This window comes from Bidens hawaiensis, unplaced genomic scaffold (genome assembly GCF_021521415.1).
Source record: "Bidens hawaiensis isolate Kalapana, Puna unplaced genomic scaffold, B.hawaiensis_p1.1 tig00021826_1, whole genome shotgun sequence".
In the NCBI taxonomy this organism is placed as follows: Eukaryota; Viridiplantae; Streptophyta; class Magnoliopsida; order Asterales; family Asteraceae; genus Bidens; species Bidens hawaiensis.
This window is the reverse complement of record NW_027493385.1, coordinates 235,204-252,565: the sequence shown is the minus strand read 5'-3', so window position 1 is coordinate 252,565 and position 17,362 is coordinate 235,204. Positions and strand designations below refer to the sequence as shown.

The 17,362-nt window shown below is 39.3% G+C and overlaps 1 pseudogene; it reads left to right on the top strand.

Moving 5' to 3' along the window:
• Positions 1–3,359: 3,359 nt before the first annotated feature.
• Positions 3,360–17,112, top strand: LOC143564169 (pectate lyase 1-like; annotated as a pseudogene).
• The last annotated feature ends 250 nt before the right edge of the window (positions 17,113–17,362 follow it).

Sequence of the window (17,362 nt, the reverse complement as noted above, 5' to 3'; positions counted from 1 at the left end):
AAATCAATGATACATTATACAGTGAGACGACCAAGATATGAAACTATGAAGGAATTAAAGGTATACTAGTCAAAAATAATATGAAGTTAATAATTTAAACAATCCATAAAGGATTACAATATAGAGCACTATTTAACCAAATATAACTCCGGGCTAAATTTAAATATACATCATACCGGGAACCAAAATAAATACGGGTTCCATATCATCTATAATATACCCAAAGTTCAAACAGAAGAGTGGAAAAACTCTGCGTGACATTGGGAAACCCGTGGGAAGAATCCTTGCGAAAAACCCTAAAAACCAAAAATCCTTTTCAAAGACCCTGTGCTCAAAGTGCTCAAAGACCCTGTGCTCAAAGACCCTGTGCTCAAAGTGCTCAAAGACCCTGCGAGAAGACCTGCGGGAAGACCTGCGGGAAGACCTGCGGGAAGGGAATACTTCCGCCCAAAATGAGCCAGTCTATGCTTCTGGAAGATCTTATCTTTTACCTACCAAGGTATGGGCACAATATTGAAAGTACTACAAGATCAAGCAAAATCTTCCTAACCGTTCCCTATGGCCGCCTACCCCCATTCCATCAAATAAACAACAATAAAAACCATGCTTTGACCAACTATTTTACCTTATGGTGTAAGATTTGACACCCTTAAATCAAGGGATTGTAATCTTTTGGATCCCCCAAATCAAGGGATGTGTTCCCTTGGGTATGCCTATAAATAAGACCAATTATTTTGATGAAAAACACCACACACAAACTCATACAAACCCTTAAACACACTCCAAATTTCTCTCTTTTCATGGCTGAAGAACAGCAGCAGCGCAACACCAAGCAACCGCCTCTTTGCAACCCAATTCCTCTATAATTCTGCCCTGAACCCTCTGAACCCTATATATCGTTGGAAAGCTAGAGAAATCCTTAAACCGTAGTGGAAAGCCTTGAACGGATCTCTGCCCGGAAAACTCGGTAAGAAGCTTTGAACCTTCGAAGGTCACTGCTGGGAAACTGCATTTTCCAGCAGTACCCACCTCTCTTCTTTTGTTCATATCTCACAAACTACTTGGTATTTTTCGGTGATTCTTGTTTAGAAATCCAAGGAAACTCGTAAGGATCACGAACCATCTTTCGAATATCCATTTCCGGCTTAATTTCAGCACTTGGTAAGCCTAAAAGTCTAATTGTTCTTCATAAAATACTTGCTGGAAAATGGTTCTTTTCTGTCCAGCCAACACACACTCGTTTCCTTTGATTTTAACACTTGTGTTCATGTTTAATAAACATATTCTAGAGCCTACACTACAAGACCATCATCCAAGAGCCTAAACACGCTCAAGAACGTCTCGAAAAACCGACATTTCCAAGGTAATAAAATCATATTATGTTTAATAGAAAAACATGGATTAAGCCTAAGATACATATATTTAATGAGGTGATAAATCATGAATATAAACTTGAAGTGTGACATATAAGTAAGGATAAATCATGTTAAGTAAAAGATATAAAGGATTTAAAGGGGTGTTTAAGGAAGGTTAAGGTAAAAATGATCTTCAGTAGTAAAACCCATTTATAAATAAACAAGATGATCTAAATGTAAAAATGGAATTTTGGTTATGTTAAACTTTACAAAGGATATAACTAACGTATTAAAAACCGTATCGGGTTCGTCATAAAAGTAAAAATAATAATAGTAATAATAATAATAATAATGATAAAATATGAGTACTAGTAAGATATATATAATATATGCTTATAAGATTTAAAAAGGATATTAATAATACTTATAATATATACATAACAAAATAAGTATACAAGTCATACACATATATTCCTATATATGTGCAATAAATATAAAATACGGGTTTTTGTGATGGACATTGCGAGTAACTGGAAGGGTGGAGGTGCCGGTAGTCGGGACGTCCTGTCTAGGCTGGTAACTGAATATATCATAGATGGGCCCGTTACCTACCTGGGGACTAACGATGAGAGCTCCAAAACCTATTAGGCCAAAGCATGTCACGAACGTCATGATTACCGACTAATAATTTGTATCGAGCATTCCCTAATGCTCGAAGGATATATATATAAAGAGAATATAACGGGCATATATATAACAAGTATAAGACGTTGTCTAACGTCCATATCGCTAAGGTATAAAAATACATATATACCTCCACCTCATAAGTATGTATCGGGCTAAGTATTAATAGTGGTATAAGTATTATGTACTGAAGAATGTACGTATACGATATAATACAGGAAACTCACCAAGTATAACGGAACATTATTCCTCGATTTAAGGTGAGTCTCACAGCCCCTATTTTCACTATTTTCACTATGTTTTAAACTGTTTTCGGGGCGAGGGACACGTGTTTAAATATGTTTTATCATGGTGTATATCTTGATTTACAATGTGCGTGTACATGAGATATTTGGCGCGCTCATGGTACATAAAGTCCCCGGTATATATTGTAACCATAAACTATAGGCAACTATAGCCGAGGAACTCTACGGGTAGTACTACTGGTCTGACCAACCCACTCGTAAGTGGTCGCGCCACTTTATAAGACGGGTGCTTAGTTTTCCGATTTATTTATTCCCTCGTGGACTCGTGGGATGTTATGTGGGGCTTTATGGTGTATATATATAGTCAAGGAATGGTTACGAACTCATGTATTCACGTTACACTGCAAGTCATGGATATTGCATTAATGACGTTATGAGAATTATATTAGAAAGCATTTTATCGAGTCACAAAACTTGTGAACTCACTCAGTTTATACTGATTAAATTATTTTACGTGTCTTTCAGGTATTTAGCCACGTGGAGAGGTCACGGTGTCTCACTACGATTTTATGTTTAACTATGAAAATTTCATGTATGAGGATTTTATATTTTGGAGTTTTCATGGTTTTATTCCCCCTTCGGCAGGACATAACTGTGAAATCTCAATATGTTACATGTAAACTTTATTATTGGTATTTTGTAAAACTTATATCATGAATGAAATCCTCATGTATTTTTATCATATAGTTGTTTGCTTAACCGCGCTCTCGAAAAACCTTTCATGAGTCGCACACCGGTTGTTTCCGCCTATGGACCGGGTGTGACAGACTGGTATCAGAGCCAAGGTTATAGCGAACTAGGATTCAACCATGAGTCTAGACTATAACCCCTTAGATTCCCTCGTAAAAACGTTTTTCATGCATGACATGTTTTCAAAACTTGCATTACACGAGAGTGCACGTGTCTTCACGACACCTTTATCGCAATTAATGGTCTAGTATGGGAATGACCAAAATAAGGGATAGGAAAAACATAAAGCGATATTATCACTAATTAAACCTTAATCCTTTCAGCGATGGCCTTCCCGAACAATGATCCATATCATGGCCTAGCCATCACTGACTCCGACTCCGGCTCTGACTCTAACACTGATAGCAGCAGTGTCCATATGAGCGACGTTGTTCCAATTCCTGATGATCCTATAGAGATATCTGATGACGAGCCTACCAAGGTAATCAGGCTCGATGAGGACGACAAGGTAACCTATGACAACGACGACCTTGAGGAGATGGAGGAGCTGGCTGCAGTGCCCTCCGAGGAGATACGAGCCGCCGGGCTGAAGAGGTATGCCACGGACTCCGACGATGAGGTGCCCCGGACTATACATGAGGTAGGCGAGTCCTCACGCCCCCAAGGGCGCACTACCTCCGATGATACAGAGGTCCCCGTACCACCGACCGCAGCAGCCGCCGAGGCTGAGAGAAAGGCCCTTGAGGAATGGCTCATGGATTGGGAGCAGAGGGTCGAGGTGTTTATGGAGAGCGTGAAAGGCAAGGCCTGTGAGACCAGTCTCCGCCTTGATAGTCACTGTGACTTGATCTCCGATGCAAGGATGAGGATACTGAAGTTGGAGCATATGGTAGGGGATGCATTGCACTTAGCTGATGTGGGAGCGAGGCGGGCCGCTGCCGCCGAACAAAGAGTGATGAGATTGGAAAATGAAGTTAAGACGATTCAAGCCTTTTTGGGAGACGTGTTTCCACCACCGCCACCACCGATGCCATGAAGCGACTATAGACTAGTATTAGCGGGTAGTAATCATATGTATGGGAAGTAATATATTACGGGCTACGACCCGATCTTTTGGCAAAACGCTTGTATGTGGTAGGAGTTTGTAGTAGACTTAAACATAAACTTATGTAATCAAATCTTTTGATGTAATGAAGTTATGTTTATGATATATGAGTATGAGTATACGATGTGGTATAATGAGATGTAATAATAAAATCTATGTATGCGAGTATATGATTGATAAGTATGACTATAAGCAAATATATGGGTGTGAATGTAATAAGTATCGAACCCTACAACTACTTACATACAAGCGTGATGCCAATACTAACCGATCCTTCTTATTCTCAACTTGAAGGAAAATGCCAAGGAGAAGGAACGACAGTTTACCTAATACACCTGCGCAATTACAAGAAGTCATAGCGCAAGCGATAGCCGCCTACGAAGCCAGTAGGGGCGACTCAAGTCAAGAACGAAGGAATTCCGCAAACACTGAAAATGTAGTTCCAGAGACTGGCGGTGAGGAACGAGGATGTTCCTACAAAACTTTCATGACATGCAAACCGTGGTCCTTTAAGGGAACGGAAGGAGCCATAGGAGTTATCCGTTGGATCGAGAAGACAGAATCTGTGATAGCAATCAGTGGATGCACAGAAAAACAGAAAGTGTTGTACGTGACATGTATGTTTCAAGATGAAGCCCTATCGTGGTGGAATTTACAAGTACAAACCCTAGGCCGAGACGTGGCCTATGGTAAGACCTGGAAAGAGTTAAAGGAGATGATGGAAAAGAAATATTGCCCAAGGACTGAGATGCAGAAGTTGGAAAATGAGTTCTGGACGCTCACCATGAAGGGAGCCGACATCACAGCATATAACACGCGATTTCACGAGCTATGCCGAATAGTTCCTCATATGGCCACCACTGAAGAAAAGAGAGTTGAAAGGTACATCTGGGGATTAGCAACAGTTATCAGGGGACCAATCACGGCCACTAGGCCTGCGACCATGGCCGAGGCTGTTGAACTAGGTCTGAGTCTGACAGAAGATGCAGTACGAGCTGGCACCCTAGGAAAGCCAACTCAGAAGGAAGCAAGCCAACCATTCTCCCAACGCAGCAACAGCCGCCATAACAATCACAAGAGGAGCTGGGCCTCTCGTAATCAAGGGTCAAGTTCCAAGGAACCCCCTGTCAAGAAACAAGAAACTGTGAAAGTGTATGCCGCCCAGACCACGGATCAACCACGGAAGACGTATAGCGGGTCAAACCCGTGGTGTGACAAATGCAAGTATTATCATGTTGGTGACTGCTCAAGTATTGTGTGTAAGCATTGTCACAAGAGAGGGCATGTGGAAGCTAAGTGTAGAATTAAGAATGGTGCAGTAGTTGTGAAGCAAGAACCGGGGAAAACGACACCACGAGCTTGTTATGGGTGCGGAAATACGGGTCATTTTATCAAGGACTGTCCGCAGATGAAGAATACAGCTCAAGCTAGGGCTTTTGTTATCGGGGCGGGTGAAGCTAAGGAAGACCCAAATGTCGTCACTGGTACGTTCCTACTTAACAACCACTATGCGTCTGTGTTATTTGATACTGGTGCGGATTTAAGTTTTATATCCACTGAATTTAAGGACCTACTTGGTTTAGCACCTAGTAAATTAGCAACGCCCTATGCTATAGAATTAGCTAATGGCAAACAGTTACGATCAGACGATATAGTGGAAAGTTGCGTACTAGTGATGGGAGAACATGAATTTAACGTAGATCTGTTGCCGATAGATTTAGGAAGTTTTGATGTCGTTATAGGCATGGATTGGTTAGCAAAGAACCATGCTGAAATTATTTGTTATGACAAGCAAATCCGCGTACCCTTGGCAAGTGGTGAAACGCTGACTATTCAAGGGGAAAGACGTGGCACTGTGATGAAGTTAATTTCGTGTATGAAAGCACGAAAGTGCTTGCGAAAGAAGTGTCAAGCTTTCTTAGCCCACGTGGTGGAGAAGAAGGATGAAGAAAGGAAGATAGGAAGTATACCTATAGTGAGAGATTTCCCCGAAGTCTTTCCAGAAGATCTACCAGGGTTACCACCTCAAAGACAAGTGGAGTTTCGAATCGATCTAGTACCAGGAGCTTCACCAGTAGCGCGAGCACCTTATCGATCAGCTCCCTCGGAAATGCGAGAACTATCGAATCAATTACAGGAGCTACTAGACAAGGGTTTCATACGCCCGAGCTACTCACCTTGGGGAGCCCCGGTACTATTTGTTAAGAAGAAAGACGGTTCGTTCCGTATGTGTATTGATTACAGGGAACTTAACAAACTGACCATCAAAAATCGGTACCCTTTACCGAGGATTGATGATTTGTTTGACCAATTACAGGGATCTAGTTTCTATTCCAAGATAGATCTACGATCCGGGTACCATCAGCTGAAGATACACGAGGATGATGTACCAAAGACTGCGTTTCGAACGAGGTATGGTCATTATGAATTTCTAGTCATGCCTTTTGGGCTAACGAACGCACCTGCCGTGTTCATGAACTTAATGAACCGAGTGTGCAAACCTTACCTAGACAAGTTCGTGATAGTGTTTATAGATGACATATTAATTTATTCCCGAACGGAAGAGGAGCACGAGCAACACCTTCGATTGATTTTAGAATTGTTGAGAAAGGAGAAGTTGTATGCAAAGTTTTCAAAGTGTGATTTTTGGTTAAGAGAAGTACACTTTTTAGGCCATGTCGTCAACGAAAAGGGAATTCATGTTGACCCTTCAAAAGTAGAGGCCATTAAAAACTGGGAAGTGCCGAAGACACCGACGGAAATACGACAATTTCTAGGGCTAGCAGGCTACTATCGGCGATTTATTGAAAATTTCTCGAAGATAGCACAACCCCTTACTGCGCTCACACAGAAGGATAAACCTTTTAATTGGGGAGATAAACAAGAAAAGGCGTTCCAGTTGCTAAAACAGAAGCTTCGTAGTGCGCCTATCCTAGCTCTACCTGAAGGGACGGATGACTTCGTAGTTTATTGCGATGCTTCGCATCAAGGACTTGGTTGTGTCCTTATGCAAAGAAATCAAGTCATCGCGTACGCGTCACGACAACTCAAAGTGCACGAGAAAAATTACACCACTCACGATTTAGAATTGGGCGCAGTGGTGTTTGCACTTAAGATATGGCGTCATTACTTATACGGCACCCATTGCACAATCTACACCGATCATAAAAGCCTACAACATATATTTGATCAAAAAGAATTAAACATGAGGCAACGACGGTGGGTTGAATTATTGAATGATTATGATTGTGTGATCAAGTACCACCCTGGAAAGGCGAACGTTGTAGCAGACGCTTTAAGCAGGAAAGAAAGGGTGAAGACATCACGTGTTAAAGTCTTAGGGCTAACTATAAGTACGAACCTCACCACCCTTATCCACGAAGCCCAACGAGAAGCTTTGAAACCTGATAATATCAAAGACGAGGGTCTCCGTGGTATGGTTGACAACTTAGAATCCAAAGAAGACGGTACCCTGTACTTTGTCAACCGAATATGGGTTCCTCTCAAGGGAGGATTACGTGAAAGAATACTTGATGAAGCCCACAAGACGAAGTATTCCGTGCACCCCGGTGCAGATAAAATGTATAAAGATGTAAAGGGATACTATTGGTGGCCTAATCTTAAGGGTGATATAGCAAATTATGTGGGAAAATGTTTAACTTGCGCAAAAGTCAAGGCGGAATATCAGAAACCATCCGGATTATTACAACAGCCCGAGATTCCCATGTGGAAATGGGAACAAATCTCGATGGATTTCATTACGAAGTTACCTAGGACTCCAGGAGGTTATGACACCATATGGGTGATAGTCGACCGGCTAACCAAATCCGCGCATTTCTTAGCTATCAAAGAAACGGATAAGATGGAGCGGTTAGCTAGACTATATATAAAAGAGATCGTGTCAAGACATGGAGTCCCAGTCTCGATTATTTCTGACCGCGACAGTCGATTTACGTCTCATTTTTGGAAGTCGTTACAAAAAGCTTTGGGCACGCGATTAGATATGAGTACCGCCTACCATCCCCAGACTGACGGCCAAAGCGAACGAACTATACAAATATTGGAGGATGTGCTAAGAGCGTGTGCAATTGATTTTGGTGGTAGCTGGGATGTTCACCTTCCTTTGGTGGAATTTTCATATAATAATAGCTACCACACGAGCATAAAGGCTGCACCGTTCGAAGCTTTGTATGGTCGTAAGTGTAGGTCGCCATTGTGCTGGGCGGAAATTGGCGACAGACAAATGACGGGTCCCGAACTAATTCAAGAAACAACTGACAAGATATTTCAAATAAAAGAACGACTGAAAACGGCCCGCGATCGACAGAAAAGTTATGCGGATGTGAGACGCAAGCCTTTGGAATTCCAAGTGGGAGATAAAGTTCTTTTAAAAGTCTCGCCATGGAAAGGAGTTCCAAGGTTTGGAAAGCGGGGCAAGTTCAGCCCAAGATATACCGGATCGTTCGAGATCCTGGAAAGGATAGGTCCAGTGGCCTATAAGTTGAAGCTACCGGAAGAACTTAACGGGGTACATGACACATTCCATGTGTCGAACCTTAAAAAGTGTCTATCCGATGAATCTTTAATTATACCTTTAGATGAAGTACATATTGACGATCGGTTACATTTTGTTGAAGAACCGATAGCCGTTACCGACCGGAAAGAACAAAAACTACGAAGAAGTCGGATTAAGTTAGTGAAGGTACAGTGGAAATCTAAAAGAGGACCCGAGTTTACCTGGGAAAGAGAAGATCAAATTCGAAAGAAGTACCCACACCTTTTCCCGGACCCAACTATAACGGATAACTAACAACAAATTTCGGGACGAAATTCTTCCAACAGGGGGAGAATGTGACACCCGGTAATTATTTCACACTCTAATCTATATACTTGATTTAAATTATGTGTTGATTATATAAGTTATATGACGTATAAACCATAGTATACTTGAAATGTGAACGAGAACAGTCGTAATGCCTATAGGATTGTATAAAGTGCCGATGAGAACGACTATATGATAAAGACAGCCCAGTAATAGTCAGAGGTGACAAACATATCAAGCTAAATATATACCTATGATCCAATATAAGGGGTAATGGTAAGACCATGCCCAGTAATGTTCTAATACTCTAATTAGGACCAAAACGCCATAAACGTTTAAATAATGGAATATAGTCGCCGAACCGGCCAAATCAATGATACATTATACAGTGAGACGACCAAGATATGAAACTATGAAGGAATTAAAGGTATACTAGTCAAAAATAATATGAAGTTAATAATTTAAACAATCCATAAAGGATTACAATATGGAGCACTATTTAACCAAATATAACTCCGGGCTAAATTTAAATATACATCATACCGGGAACCAAAATAAATACGGGTTCCATATCATCTATAATATACCCAAAGTTCAAACAGAAGAGTGGAAAAACTCTGCGTGACATTGGGAAACCCGTGGGAAGAATCCTTGCGAAAAACCCTAAAAACCAAAAATCCTTTTCAAAGACCCTGTGCTCAAAGTGCTCAAAGACCCTGTGCTCAAAGACCCTGTGCTCAAAGTGCTCAAAGACCCTGTGCTCAAAGTGCTCAAAGACCCTGCGGGAAGACCTGCGGGAAGACCCTGCGGGAAGACCCTGCGGGAAGACCTGCGGGAAGACCTGCGGGAAGACCCTGCGGGAAGACCTGCGGGAAGGGAATACTTCCGCCCAAAATGAGCCAGTCTATGCTTCTGGAAGATCTTATCTTTTACCTACCAAGGTATGGGCACAATATTGAAAGTACTACAAGATCAAGCAAAATCTTCCTAACCATTCCCTATGGCCGCCTACCCCCATTCCATCAAATAAACAACAATAAAAACCATGCTTTGACAAACTATTTCACCTTATGGTGTAAGATTTGACACCCTTAAATCAAGGGATTGTAATCTTTTGGATCCCCCAAATCAAGGGATGTGTTCCCTTGGGTTTGCCTATAAATAAGACCAATTATTTTGATGAAAAACACCACACACAAACTCATACAAACCCTTAAACACACTCCAAATTTCTCTCTTTTCATGGCTGAAGAACAGCAGCAGCGCAACACCAAGCAACCGCCTCTTTGCAACCCAATTCCTCTATAATTCTGCCCTGAACCCTCTGAACCCTATATATCGTTGGAAAGCTAGAAGAAATCCTTAAACCGTAGTGGAAAGCCTTGAACGGATCTCTGCCCGGAAAACTCGGTAAGAAGCTTTGAACCTTCGAAGGTCACTGCTGGGAAACTGCATTTTCCAGCAGTACCCACCTCTCTTCTTTTGTTCATATCTCACAAACTACTTGGTATTTTTCGGTGATTCTTGTTTAGAAATCCAAGGAAACTCGTAAGGATCACGAACCATCTTTCGAATATCCATTTCCGGCTTAATTTCAGCACTTGGTAAGCCTAAAAGTCTAATTGTTCTTCATAAAATACTTGCTGGAAAATGGTTCTTTTCTGTCCAGCCAACACACACTCGTTTCCTTTGATTTTAACACTTGTGTTCATGTTTAATAAACATATTCTAGAGCCTACACTACAAGACCATCATCCAAGAGCCTAAACACGCTCAAGAACGTCTCGAAAAACCGACATTTCCAAGGTAATAAAATCATATTATGTTTAATAGAAAAACATGGATTAAGCCTAAGATACATATATTTAATGAGGTGATAAATCATGAATATAAACTTGAAGTGTGACATATAAGTAAGGATAAATCATGTTAAGTAAAAGATATAAAGGATTTAAAGGGGTGTTTAAGGAAGGTTAAGGTAAAAATGATCTTCAGTAGTAAAACCCATTTATAAATAAACAAGATGATCTAAATGTAAAAATGAAATTTTGGTTATGTTAAACTTTACAAAGGATATAACTAACGTATTAAAAACCGTATCGGGTTCATCATAAAAGTAAAAATAATAATCGTAATAATAATAGTAATAATAATAATAATAATGATAAAATATGAGTACTAGTAAGATACATATAATATATGCTTATAAGATTTAAAAAGGATATTAATAATACTTATAATATATACATAACAAAATAAGTATACAAGTCATACACATATATTCCTATATATGTGCAATAAATATAAAATACGGGTTTTTGTGATGGACATTGCGAGTAACTGGAAGGGTGGAGGTGCCGGTAGTCGGGACGTCCTGTCTAGGCTGGTAACTGAATATATCATAGATGGGCCCGTTACCTACCTGGGGACTAACGATGAGAGCTCCAAAACCTATTAGGCCAAAGCATGTCACGAACGTCATGATTACCGACTAATAATTTGTATCGAGCATTCCCTAATGCTCGAAGGATATATATATAAAGAGAATATAACGGGCATATATATAACAAGTATAAGACGTTGTCTAACGTCCATATCGCTAAGGTATAAAAATACATATATACCGCCACCTCATAAGTATGTATCGGGCTAAGTATTAATAGTGGTATAAGTATTATGTACTGAAGAATGTACGTATACGATATAATACAGGAAACTCACCAAGTATAACGGAACATTATTCCTCGATTTAAGGTGAGTCTCACAGCCCCTATTTTCACTATTTTCACTATGTTTTAAACTGTTTTCGGGGCGAGGGACACGTGTTTAAATATGTTTTATCATGGTGTATATCTTGATTTACAATGTGCGTGTACATGAGATATTTGGCGCGCTCATGGTACATAAAGTCCCCGGTATATATTGTAACCATAAACTATAGGCAACTATAGCCGAGGAACTCTACGGGTAGTACTACTGGTCTGACCAACCCACTCGTAAGTGGTCGCGCCACTTTATAAGACGGGTGCTTAGTTTTCCGATTTATTTATTCCCTCGTGGACTCGTGGGATGTTATGTGGGGCTTTATGGTGTATATATATAGTCAAGGAATGGTTACGAACTCATGTATTCACGTTACACTGCAAGTCATGGATATTGCATTCATGACGTTATGAGAATTATATTAGAAAGCATTTTATCGAGTCACAAAACTTGTGAACTCACTCAGTTTATACTGATTAAATTATTTTACGTGTCTTTCAGGTATTTAGCCACGTGGAGAGGTCACGGTGTCTCACTACGATTTTATGTTTAACTATGAAAATTTCATGTATGAGGATTTTATATTTTGGAGTTTTCATGGTTTTATTCCCCCTTCGGCGGGACATAACTGTGAAATCTCAATATGTTACATGTAAACTTTATTATTGGTATTTTGTAAAACTTATATCATGAATGAAATCCTCATGTATTTTTATCATATAGTTGTTTGCTTAACCGCGCTCTCGAAAAACCTTTCATGAGTCGCAAACCGGTTGTTTCCGCCTATGGACCGGGTGTGACAGCAGGCTATATGATCCGGTTTCAAAAAGGCTTGTAAGAAGTCATGATGTTGTGTTTGTGGAAGATTAGAGTTTGAAAGATATTGAGAAGACAAATGTAGTTCCTTAGTATACTAATGATCTCATTGATATGGATCATATTCTTACTCAGCATTTTTAGTCACATCATGAAGATGGTAATCAAAATGGCAAACAACATGGTGCCGATAATATTGATAATCAAGAGTAGGTAGAGTTGTTTGAGAATATTCATCCCGAGTAACTAGTAGATATGCCTACATTTGTCCCACTCAGGCGGTCTACGAGAGACTGTCAACCTTAACCCGTTATTCTACTAGTGAGTACGTCTTACTTACTAGTGGGGGAGAGCCCGAGTGTTATAAAGAGGCCATGGAAGATAAGCATAAAAGAGAGTGGGTTGAAGCCATGCAAGATGAGATGAATTCCATGTATGAGAACAATACATTTGAGTTGGTGAAGTAGTCTAAGGGCAAAAGAGCTTTGAAAAACAAGTGGGTCTACAAAGTGAAGACTGAAGAACATACCTCACGGCCTAGGTACAAGGAAATATTGGTGGTTAAAGGGTTCAGTCAAAGAAAGGGTATTGATTTTGATGAGATTTTTTCTCCAGTTGTGAAGATAAGTTCCATTAGGGTGGTTCTTGGTTTAGCTACTAGTCTTGATCTTTAGGTTGAGCAAATGGATGTCAAGACAACATTCCTTCATGGTGATCTGGATAAAGAAATCTAAATGAAGCGACCTAAAGGTTTTCAGGTTAAAGGTAAATAAGATTATGTTTGTAATCTTCAAAAAAGTCTTTATTGGTTGAAGCAAGCACCAAGACTGTGGTACAAGAAATTGAGTCAGTTATGGGGAAGCAAGGCTACCGAAAGACTGCCTCTAACAACCATCTTTTCTTTAAGAGGTTTGGTGATGATTTCATCATATTATTTCTTTATGTTGATGATATATTGATTATTTGCAAGAATGCAAAAAGAATTGTCCAGCTGAGTAAAGAGTTAAGCAAGTCATTTTCTATGAAAGACTTGGGGCTGGCTAAGAATATTTTTGGCATTCCAATTACTAGAGATAGAGCTTTAAAGAAGTTGCACATGTCACAAGAGAAATACATTGAAAAGGTGCTTAGCAGATTCAAGATGGCTAAAGTTAATGTGGTTAGTACACCACTTACCCCCAATTTTAAGTTAACTGAAAAAGATTGCCCCACTTATGAGAAAGAGATTGAAGGAATGGTTGGTGTTCCATATGCATCAACATTTGGAAGCTTGATGTATGCAATGGTGTGTACACGGCCTGATATTGCCCACGCAGTAGGTGTTGTTAGTCGATTCTTGTCAAATCCAGGTAAAAAGTGTTGCGAAGCAGTTAAGTGGATTCTTAGATATCTGTGGGGTACTTCCAAATTGGTATAACATTTGGAAATGAAGATCCCTATGATTATTGGTTACACAGATTCTAATATAGCAGGAAATAAGGACAACATCAAAATCCATTTTGGATATTTGATGTTATTTGCAGGGGGAGCCGTGTCATGGCATTCAAGACTGCAAAAATGTGTTGCTTTGTCTACTACCGAGGCAGAGTATATGGCAGCAACATAATCATGCAAGTAATTATTATTGTTGAAAAGATTTATGTAAGAGCTTGGCTTTATGCAACAACACTACATGATTCTTTGTGATAATGAAAGTGCCATTCACCTTCCTAAGAACTTTATGTTTCATAAGAGAACAAAACATATTGATGTGAGGTATCATTAGATTAGAGATGCTATTGAAGACAAGTTGTTTTAACTTGATAAAGTTTACACCGATGATAATCGTTCCGATATGTTGACCAAAGCTTTGGCAAGGGAGAAACTGAAGATATGTTGCTCGCTCGACTGGGTGGTGAGCTCTTTCTCATAGACAAAAAATGGAAGATTTGTTAGGATATTTTTGCCCATGAGAAAGACCAACAAATATTACTTTACATGGTTTATATTATATTATTATTATTTAATAATAAAGAAAAAAACCAAAAATAATTTTTGGTTTTGGTTTTACGTGACTACAAAGTAATTGTTGTGGGCTTCGTAATATTCTTTTTAAGGAAACGAAAGGGATTGGTCCATAATTACATTATGCCGGCATTACGCAAATATATATTGAGCAAATTTTGGAGCATTCCTATTCAGCCTACACAAGCAATTGGGTTTTCTTTGTTTTGGGGTTACAATGTTGTCACAAAAAAGAACGAGAAAGATGAAAGACAAGATTTTGTTCCATCCATCTTTTCTAGTGCCTTTTGTAAAGACAAGAGAAATTTGGAGATCGAGGAATAATTATTTTGGTGATATCTCTTACTCGTCTTTTGTATTTTGGTTCCAAATACTTGATGTTAGTTTGTGCCAAGTATATAATTATTTGTGTATGCCTTTAGTTTGATCTAAAGAAGACTTTGTATTGCTATTATTGGTGATAATGGATTTGAAGCGGCTTTTTAAGAGGTTTTCCACGCTAAAATTCTTGTGTCTCTTGTTACATTTAAATACCCTATTTGTTTGCATCCTCGTAGGTTCATTCGGGTCGGGAAAAAAGTTTAGCCAAACGAAGATTATTTTCGCACTATTTGTTTACCGTTTGTGGCTAGGTTGTTGTTTTTTCCAACACGCAACGCACTATAGTACGTTTATTAGTACAAATACAAAATAGCAAGCGTGTGTGGTTAACCGTTTTATGTTTTTTTTCTTTTTGGTTTAACGGTCCCATCGTAACGCGCTAGAGATTTTAAAAATACCACATAACCCTACATGAATTCACATATGAGTGAATAATGTTTTTTTTTTCAATTGACTTGTGAGTTAACACGCCGCAACGGAGTGCGTGGTTTAACATTCTTGCCACAAATCTGGGATGCTAAATACTAGTTTTCAATTAAATAGCGGTGAGGAAATATTTAAAACTTTAGCATTAAAGTATATTTGAAAACTAATGACATTTTTTATTATATTAATTAGAATGACTTAATTATATTTATCATTTTAGTTACCACAAATAGAAAATGTAGTATTGTCCTTGTATTTTTCTCTTGGCATGCATTATTTCTTGGTAGTTAAATAACTATTTGTATACACAAAATATTCTTTTCCAGAAAATGAAGATCTTCAAGAACATCTAGAATCATAGGCTTGTGGAAGATCTTCGGGAGGATAGATCCGAAAAATAATAAAGAAAGTACTCTAAATCATGCAATGGGGAAACAATATTCGTTTCTCTTTTTTTACCTTAATATGTGCTTTTATGATGCCTATTATTGTAGCTCGGTCCGTGAAAGATGAACTTGAAAGGAGGAACTTGCAAGAATGTGTGGCAAACAATGTAATAAGCAAATGTTGGAGGTGCAAACTCGACTGGGCACAAGACCGACAAGCGTTAGCTAAATGTTCTGGTGGTTTTGCAAAGGGAACCACGGGTGGTCTAGGTGGTGAAATCTACCTAGTCATTGATCCTACAAATGATGATCCGGCAAATCCAAAGGCGGGCACCCTCCGTTTTGGCGCCATCCAAAATAGACCCTTGTGGATTGTCTTCGAAAAAGATATGATCATCTCACTGAAACAGGAGTTGGTAATAAATAAAGACAAGACAATTGATGGCAGAGGTGTCAAAGTTGAAATAGCTAATGGTGGAGGTTTTACCATTCAAAATGTTAGAATGTAATCATTCATGGGATCCACATACATGATATTATACCAACAGAAGGGGGATTGATTTAAGAGTGTGAAGGATCAACCAGCTGGCCCAAGACATAAGAGTGATGGTGATGGTATGGCCATTATAGGTTCTTCCAACATATGGATCGACCATTGCACCCTCAGTAAGGGTTTAGATGGGCTCATCGATGTCACAATGGGTAGCACACTCGTAACCATTTCCAACTGCAAATTCTCCCAACATCAAAAAGTTATAAGGAAACATAAATTAAATTTAAGTTCATATATTTTTTTTACTGAATTTTTCAATAAACAAACAGGTCATATTGCTCGGGGCAGGCGACCTTGAAGTACAAGATACAAATATGCAAGTGACTGTTGCATTCAACATGTTCACCGATGGATGTGACCAAAGAATGCCTAGATGTCGACTTGGGTTATTCCAAGTTGTAAACAACAACTATGATGCATGGGGATCGTATGCGATTGGTGGTAGCGCGGCCCCAACTATACTCAGCCAGGGGAACAGATTCTTTGCCCCCGATAACCCTATCTATAAGAATGTATTGCATATCAAATTAACATTCGCATATATAACTATTATTATTTTTATTATTATTTTAATGGCTATTGTATTTGATTCTGAAGGTTATCTCGAGAGGTGAAATACCAGAGGCATAAAGGATGGCTTGGAACTGGAGGTCGGAAAAAGACAGTCTTGAAAATGGAGCACTCTTTGTGGCATCCGGGTCTAACCCGGTGCTAACACCTGAACAACTAGGCCTCTTGATTCTAGCTGAACTAGGAGAATTTGTACCGCAACTCACCAATAATGCTGGGGTACTCTTGTGCGTGGTCGGACAACCTTGTTAAACACCCAACTTATAAGCTTTTATAGTGAATTCGTGATCATATTTGTAATAATATATATTTCTTAAGGTAATGGAAAGGAACTGGTACATTCTATCAACAAGACTTTGGTCGGCCTAGTGGTATTCAGGTGTTGTGGAAAGTGATGTCCCTTTCCAAGAGGTTGGAAGTTCAAATCCCATAGTGGGCATTGGTGTAGTAGTAGGAGTAGATAAAAAAAGCTAATACATTCTACAAAGTGTGTATTAATTTT